Source organism: Thalassophryne amazonica, chromosome 4 (genome assembly GCF_902500255.1).
Source record: "Thalassophryne amazonica chromosome 4, fThaAma1.1, whole genome shotgun sequence".
Classification (NCBI taxonomy): domain Eukaryota; kingdom Metazoa; phylum Chordata; class Actinopteri; order Batrachoidiformes; family Batrachoididae; genus Thalassophryne; species Thalassophryne amazonica.
In genome coordinates, this window is record NC_047106.1 from 70,202,040 (window position 1) to 70,210,819 (window position 8,780).

Sequence of the window (8,780 nt, forward strand, 5' to 3'; positions counted from 1 at the left end):
ACCTTCCGCACTGAAACCAAGTGCACTTCCCAATTGCCCACCACCCATGCTTTTATATATATATATATATATATATATATATATATATATATATATATATATATATATATATATATATATATATATATATATATATATATATATATATATATAAATTTGCAAAATTTGCAAAAATACTTTTTTCATGTTGTCATTATGGGGTGTTGTGAATAGAATTTTGAGGTGAAAAAAATGAATTTACTCCATTTTAAAATAAGGCTGTAACATAAAATGTGGAAAAAGTGAATCGCTGTGAATATTTTCCAGATGCACTGCACTTAGGTAGTTGACTGTAGAGTCCCTCAGACTGTACAGGTAATTGACAAATGTGTATTTTAAATAGTCAGGCACACGCCTCCCTTTTCATGGACAAAAAAATAAATAAAAAATTAAATCCTTGCCAAATTTCTGAACCCTCTATTCAGCAACACGTGACTCAGCCAGACCATGATTCAGCAATGTGTAGCAAAGGTTCACTTTTTAAGCCACAGACATTTCAAATATTATTCTTGTCATCATACCATCACATACAAGATTTTACAAGTTCAAATGAACAAAAACAGGTTATGAAGTATCTTTTCTCTGTGGTGTATTTTGTGGCAAAATATGAGGCACAATGCATGAAATAGCAGCTAAAATTTCAAAAATTTCTGGTCACGCCTTACTCGTTTGTAAATCCACGCCCTCTTCCCGCTTTACAAAATCATGGATCAGCCCCTGATCAGCACTCATCTTTCAGTTCACAAAATAGCAGATTTAGGATTATTTTTAAGAAAATCTATGTTAAGATCCTTCAAACAAAATGTACCTGTTTATAGTAATTTTCTCTGCTTTTTCTTTGATTAAAGTTATTTGAATTAAAAACCAAACATCACAGGATCAGAGTCCAAAAGCCAGTTTTAAATAGACAAATTAGGTTTTCCTGCCAGTTCCTGTACTGCAGTACCTTTTTTTTAATTCCAAATTCTTTATTTGAGATTCCGAAATACAAAAATATACAAATATATAAGTGCAGACAATTAACACATACCAGAGCACATAAACATCAATGTATCATAAAAATATCAAATCTTATCAATAAAAACAAAACAAAGAAAAATATATTAAAGGGTGTTAGGCATAGTGAACTCATCCAAGGTCTATTCATGGTTAGTCACCAAGGTAATGCAGTACATAGTCACTTTTCTTATTATGTGTTAGTTCCAAAGTATTTGTGTACAAATTAAATTCTCGTAGAAATATTTGAAAACTCACCAGGGATTCAGAGATTCTCATTTTATGGAAGTAAAATTTGCCAGTTAGCAACATAATACAAAGTAAAGTGGTTTATTATTACATACAAATTCTGTAATGATATCCTTCAGATCATCTGTGATGGCATGTCCTGTTTTTTCAGATATATTTTTCTAAATCCCTCCAAAACCTAGATGAATGCATGTATGTAGAGAAATATGGATGGATGGATTGTTGTGTGGGCCGCTGAAGAGGAGGGCGCCGCTGCTTCTCTCCCTCCCATAGATCCTGTGCGTAACGTTGACGTTCCACTGGTTGTTCAATGACCTCTCCCTCCTTCCCCGGAAGCATTCATAAGCCCTCCAGAGCTGTACGGAGGCTGTGTGGAGACGTGCGCGGATTTTCTGATGCAGTGTTCGCTCGTCTTCGCACAGCGTCCCGTTATGTACGCGACCGATGCTAGTAAAGTAGCTTATGTCATAAACCTGCTTCGCAGTGAGGCACGCGCTTGGGCTACAGCGCTCTGGGAGCAGAATTCACGGCTCCTTCTGACATACGATGGGTTTGTGAGGGGGCTCAGAACCGTGGCAGTCGTCCGGCAGCGCTTCTGGTGGGCGTCCCTGGAGGCCGACGTCCGGGGTTACATCCAGGCCTGTACCACCTGTGCCAGGGGCAAGGCGGATCACCGTAAGACACCGGGATTGCTACAGCCGCTGCCCGTGCCTCATCGCCCCTGGTCCCACATCGGCCTGGATTTTGTCACGGGTCTCCAGCCGTCCCAGGGAAATACAGTCGTCCTCACGATAGTGGACCGATTCTCCAAGGCGGCCCACTTCGTGGCCCTCCCGAAGCTCCCAACGGCCCAGGAGACAGCGGACCTCCTAGTCCACCACGTCGTCCGTCTGCATGGGATACCATCAGACATCGTCTCCGATCGCGGTCCCCAGTTCTCCTCGCAGGTTTGGAGGAGCTTTTGCCGGGAACTGGGGGCCACGGTCAGTCTCTCGTCCGGGTACCACCCCCAGACCAACGGACAAGCAGAACGGGCAAACCAGGAGATGGAGCAAACCTTGCGCTGTGTGACAACCACGCACCCGACGGCCTGGAGTACCCACCTGGCCTGGATCGAGTACGCGCACAACAGTCAAGTGTCGTCCGCCACCGGCCTCTCCCCCTTTGAGGTGTGTTTGGGGTATCAACCCCCGTTGTTTCCGGTGGTTGAGGGGGAGGTCGGTGTGCCCTCGGTCCAGGCCCACCTACGGAAGTGCCGTCGGGTGTGGCGTGCCGCCCGTTCTGCTTTGTTGAAGGCCCGGACGAGGGCGAAGAACCATGCAGACCGGCGGCGGGCCCCGGCTCCCACGTATCGTCCAGGGCAGGAGGTCTGGTTGTCCACCAAAGACATTCCCCTTCAAGTGGACTCCCCGAAACTGCAAGAACGATACATCGGCCCCTACAAAATACTCAAGGTCATCAATCCCGCCGCAGTGAGGCTCCGGCTTCCGGCCTCACTGCGGATTCACCCGGTATTCCATGTGTCAAGGATTAAACCCCATCACACCTCACCCCTCTGCACTCCGGGTCCGGCGCCACCTCCTGCCCGGATCATCGACGGAGAGCCGGCTTGGACCGTGCGCCGGCTCCTCGACGTCCGACGAATGGGCCGGGGTTTTCAGTATCTGGTGGACTGGGAGGGGTACGGCCCCGAAGAACGCTCCTGGGTGAAGAAGGGCTTCATCCTGGACCCGGCCCTCCTGGCCGACTTCTACCGTCGCCACCCTGACAAACCCGGTCGTGCACCAGGAGGCGCCCGTTGAGGGGGGGGTCCTGTTGTGTGGGCCGCTGAAGAGGAGGTACTGCTGGCCCACCACCACTAGAGGGCGCCCTGCCTGGAGTGCGGGCTCCAGGCACCGGAGGGCGCTGCCGCCTTACAGGAGCAGCCAGGATGACAGCGTCACCCATCACCGGAGACAGCTGATCCCAATCACTACGGAGGTATATCAGCAGGACGGCATCTCCACCTCATTTGCCGAGATATCGTTTCTACCAGAGAGGTAACGTATCAAAGCAAATAGAGTGCATCTTTTGGATTGAGCTAGTTTTTTGGATTACTGTTCCAACGAGAGGTGGAGGTACCTTTCCTGCTGTTCGGAGTCCTGGGTGCATACGCGCCCCCATCTAACTGTTCTTTGCTCCTCGCCAGCAGTACCAGGTCCGACACGCGGAGGCAGTGGCCACCTGGGAGTTCGGGACTTGGCGGCTCCAGTATTCCCGGGGTCCTGTGGCGGAGGAAGCCGTGTGGTTCCGGTCTTACCTTGGAGAGGCGTCTCCTATCTTCGAGCCTGCCCACACGACACTTTTGTGAATTGACTGTTGTCCATTGCTGTGATTGGTTGTATTCGTTGTGCACATTCACAACAGTAAAGCGTTGTTATTTTGACTTACTCCATTGTCCGTTCATTTGCGCCCCCTGTTGTGGGTCCGTGTTCCTACACTTTCCCAACATGGATGGCGTCTACGTGATAATACTCAAAGGAAAGCAATATTTTTAATTACCAGAAATTGCAATACAGACATAATTTGTTTTTGCAAGAAACTCACTCATAAGGAAAATGAAAGGTTTTGGAAATCACAATGGGGCGATATAATATTAATTTCCCATGGCTCCAATCATTCTGCAAGTGTTGCAGTATTGTTTAACAGATTTCAAGGTGAAGTTTTGGAATCCATAACGTCAGATGAAGATTGATGGGTTATTTTGGTTCTGAAAGTGGACAATTTGAAGTTTAGAATTTGCAACCTTTATGGACCAAATAATGTTGTTCAAGTAAAAGACACATTCTCCTAGCTCTCTGTAACCCTGGATATGTCAAAGACAAAAATCTAAAGACTCTCTCATCGTCATAGGGGATTATAATGATGCTTCTGATGATGAAAAGGACAGACGCCTTCCAAGATCTTCATCAATGCCAGGTTTTAAATCCATTTTGTTCATTAGTAATAACATTTTGCTTACAGATGTATGGAGATTTATGAATCCAGATGTTACAGAGTATACACGGTCAAACTCCAAGAGGTCTTTACAGTCTTGTATAGTTATATGGTTAATGTCATCACAAGGACTGCAATTTGTTACAGATATTTCACATTCTCACGCGCCAGTATCTCACCATAAATTAATAATCCTAAGGTTGAATGAAAATATGGGTAAAGAAAGCTCCAGGAGTTATTGGAAATTAAACAATAATTTATTAGAAGATTTAAAAAAGTTTAACAAAAGTGTACCTTTACTTGTAAAATAGATTTTAATGATAAAGAAATGAGCCCAGTCTAAGAATGGGAATTCTTGAAATTTAAAGTCAGACACATAGCAATAAATCTAAGTAAAGATTTTTTTTTAACACTCCAACAAGTTGAACTCCTTAATGAGTGCTTTACAGCCATTTAATCTCAAGACATGATTTATCAGAATAGGAATTAAAAACACTTAATCTTAAAGAAATCCTCGATAAAATGTATGTAAACTTAGCAAAAGGAGTATTTATGAAATCCAGAGCTAAATGGTTGGAAAATGGAGAGAAAAGCTCTAACTATTTTTTGCATTACAGAAAAGAAACAGGAAAAGGAATACAGTAATATTACATCTCTTAACGAAAATGGCACCATAAATTCAAACCACAATATCATCTCTAATTATTCTCATTTTATAACAATCTATATACATCTAATTTTAATCAGACCAAATATGAAACATTTATAAACCACATTAAAGAGTTTACACCTCTGATTTCTGACAACTCTAAGGGCCTCTTCACACATAGTGCAAAGCATGGACGAAGTGCACACTTAGTGCGCATGACACAGGAATCGTATGCAAATTGTGTAATGTCGTCCCTGCCTCCAACGCCTAGTACACTTGATGCTACAACTATTTGCGCACACAAGCGCCTGAAAGATAAAGTGTGCGCTATGTGAACCCATCCCACTCTCTCATGGCAGGTGTCAGCCAAATTCCAGGTGACACACACGAACAGCTAACACCACTCGCATGGCACTTAGAAAATGTGTGGCCAGTCGCACTCTTGGCACGACAACACACAATCACCTTCATACTCACACGAGTGCAGCTTTGGTGTGTGCGCTGAGATGACAGGAGGTGTGTCCTCCCACTGAAGCGGCTGTGGAAATCTGTGGATCTGGACATCCCAGCTCAACACCATGTACTGTGTTTGGCTGGACATGGACAAACAACTGCCCACTGTGATGTGCGTGTGTCTGTTTGCTGTTATCAATTGGACATAAATTAAACCATATATCACTGTGGCGACATGCTGCAGTGAGCGAGCGCATACATGGCGCGCACATGGACAGGCTGCCCCAGGTTGAAATGGACCGTCAGATCAGAACACACAGCAGGTGAGCTCACTGTCACGTCACCCACGTGAACTCTGTTCCACATGACGTGGTTCCACATGGCACACATGCGTGTTCGGTTGGACACGCACCAGCAGATGTGGACATGAATGAGACGAGTGAACTGCTTCTCATTCATGTCATTTCATGACTGCATGTCTGTGACCATGGGTCAATTCCAGAGGAACAGACGGCTCATATTTGTGTTGCTCGCTTCATAAATGTGGTGTTTTATATGGTGTGTGATTTAAATTTTTTTGTAATATTTCCATGTCCTTCCTGATATGAGGCAGATTCCCGTAGCTTTCAAAGAACAGCTCCGTAGCTCAGTGGTAAAGTCGCTGATTGGCAATCAGAGCTTTTGAAAGGCGTGAGTTTGCGTCCAGTGGGTGGTGTGTTTTTCTCTTTTTTTTTTTTAATTATTCTACATAAGCAGTGCGATGTAGTTCCACAGGTACCGGTTGGTTTTTATTTATACTACATATGCGGCGCCATGTGCTACACCTGGCACTGTTCCTGCTCAAAAGACACCAGCGCGTGCACGAACTCTTGCACCGGGTTCATGTATGCCTGCCCGTCGGCGTGATGTTTTGTGCAACGTTTTGTGTGCGATGCTTCGTGCACTAATTTCAAACTGTTTTGCGCTGTTTCGCCATTTTCGTCCAAACGCCGTCCAAACTTCGCGCTATGTGTGAAGGGGCCATAAGGATGCTTGTGATACTGAGCTCTTAGGCTCTGAAATATCTGAAGCTGTACACTCAGAGTTTAAAGAAGTCTCCTGGAAGTGATGGTCTGACAGTAGAATTCAATATTTGTTTTGTTTTGTTTTTTGTTGTCTTTGTTTTTGATTAATGATCATCTCTTACTTCTGTTTAAAGATTGTATAAGGAGACAGGAAATGACAATAACAATGAAACAATGTTTGCTAACCTTGATTCCAAAGCCCAGTAATGACTACTTAATAATTGAGAATTGGAGAACCATTTCACTTTTAAATTTTGATTATAAAATTATTGCAAAAGTTTATGCTTAGCAACTAGTTAAATTAAGTTAAATTAAATAATAGGTGAAAATCAAAATGGCTTTTTGGCCAAGCGTCATATTAGTTCTAGTATTAGTGTTAGATCTAACTGAGTATTCAGATCTTATAAACTCTAACGCAGTGACACTTTTACAAGGCATTTGATTCGATAGGGCATTCCTTTATTATACAGACCTTACAAATGCAAGGTTTTGTAAACAATTTAATTAATATTATTGTCATGTTCTATAAAGACATGACCAGTTCAGTTATCTCATCTTGTGCTGCAGTACCTGTGTAGTGCAGCACGGTAATATAACATGTCACATTGACAGGTGCTGAATGAATTAAAAACATCCTCGCTACTGAGAACCCTGTCTGAGAGGGAAACCCCCGCCAGATGTACTACAATCTCACTTTACACGGATGATCACACACCTACATCTGGGTGCTGAAGGCTTCGCCACTCTTCCCTGCAGATGCTAAATGATATCGTTAACATTTTAATGCAAGAGACATTTACACGCAGGCCTGCACGATTACACCTCTGATTCAGTAAAAATCCAGACAGACGCCGTGTGATCAGTAATTAGATTTTACATTGGCTGGAACACACACACACCAGTTGCCAAGGTTTGCTCCTAATTAGAGAGCAAGACGGGCTTGAGGAGGCATGGTACAGTAGAGTAGCCCTTATTATGCAGTTGGGATGTATGAACTGAGGGATAGCTATTATGATTACACAGGGTGTCCATTAGCCCATATTAGCAGCCCTTTCAACTGGAGGCACAGTTCAACATTTAACCCAACATTTTCTCCTATGACTGAACAACAGGGGCTTGTAAAAATGCATTTTGCTCCTCAGATATGCAAAAGAAGACATGCTTGCTTTGTGATGTCATTTAAAGGTTCCATAATGTATTCCTTTCCAGCAAGCTAAAGTCAGTCAACAGGTGTTTTAAAAGAGATCTTAAAATTTGTAGCCCAAAAGCAAACCACAGACAGTGCAGGTCATAATAAAAGTGGTGAAAGCCGTGAATACACGGATTAACAGTTGGACTACAGACCTCGATTCAATTCCTCGATTCAAAGTCACACTACCTGCCTGTGCCTTGACATCCACATTGCACCAGTCTACCCAACTGTAAATGAGAATGGTCTTGGCTGGGGAAGTAAGCTGTGTTGAACTGACATCCTGTCCAGAGGAGATGTAGATTCTAATCTGCATCATGCTACAAACTCTAGGGATAAGCACTGGTACCAATAAGACTTGGGGCCTATATAAGACAGATGGACTGTATTAAGCCCATTACACAGATGATAAATCAGTCATTTACTCTGAGACAAGTGACACACAAGCAGAAGTAGCCTTGGTAGTCACTAGGCCTTGGTTTCCGAAATTAAAAACACAATCTCCTTTCAAGATACACATTATTTCAACCGCACCTGCTCCTAATTCCATTATCTATCCAGGTTTCATGTTTTTGCAGGCAGGGCCAATTATTGATTTGATGCACCAAAGTTCATTGAATTTTAATCAGTTTCCTCATTACAGGTCACTAAAACAGTTCCAATGTAAAGACAAGGTTGGCTTCCAAGTTGTACATTTTTCAAAATGTTTTTTTCGTGAACAAAACTGCTCCTTGGATTAACTTTTGTGATGCTGCAAAAAGTTTTCAAAATGTTCCATCTTATGCCATTTCCCTTCCAATAGAATGCGTCTCTCTCACACCCCATGTACATGTAATGGCCCTGTCACACCTTGCTGATTTAGCCTGTGTATGCCAAACTTATGGCTCATAGCCATGAGTTGTAGGTAAGTTGTGCGTGTTTGACACGTTACTTGTAAGTTACTCATAAGTCTAAATACATCAAGATAATGTCTAGCATAACATGCCTTGAACCTAAGTGTAACTTACATCAAACTGATCTCCAACATATATTGATGTATTCTGGATGACCACAGAATTTACGGAATGCGTCAGCTACTGTACAATGGCATATTGGCACCATTTTTGATACGTCGGCATACACTGGCAAAATCGTCATGTTATGACAGCTGCATAACTTATTCAAC

The 8,780-nt window shown here is 43.2% G+C and overlaps 1 protein-coding gene across 1 annotated transcript in view; it reads right to left on the reverse strand.

Moving 5' to 3' along the window:
• dscamb (Down syndrome cell adhesion molecule b) overlaps positions 1-8,780 on the reverse strand; it is a 498,706-nt gene that overhangs the window by 478,822 nt on the left and 11,104 nt on the right.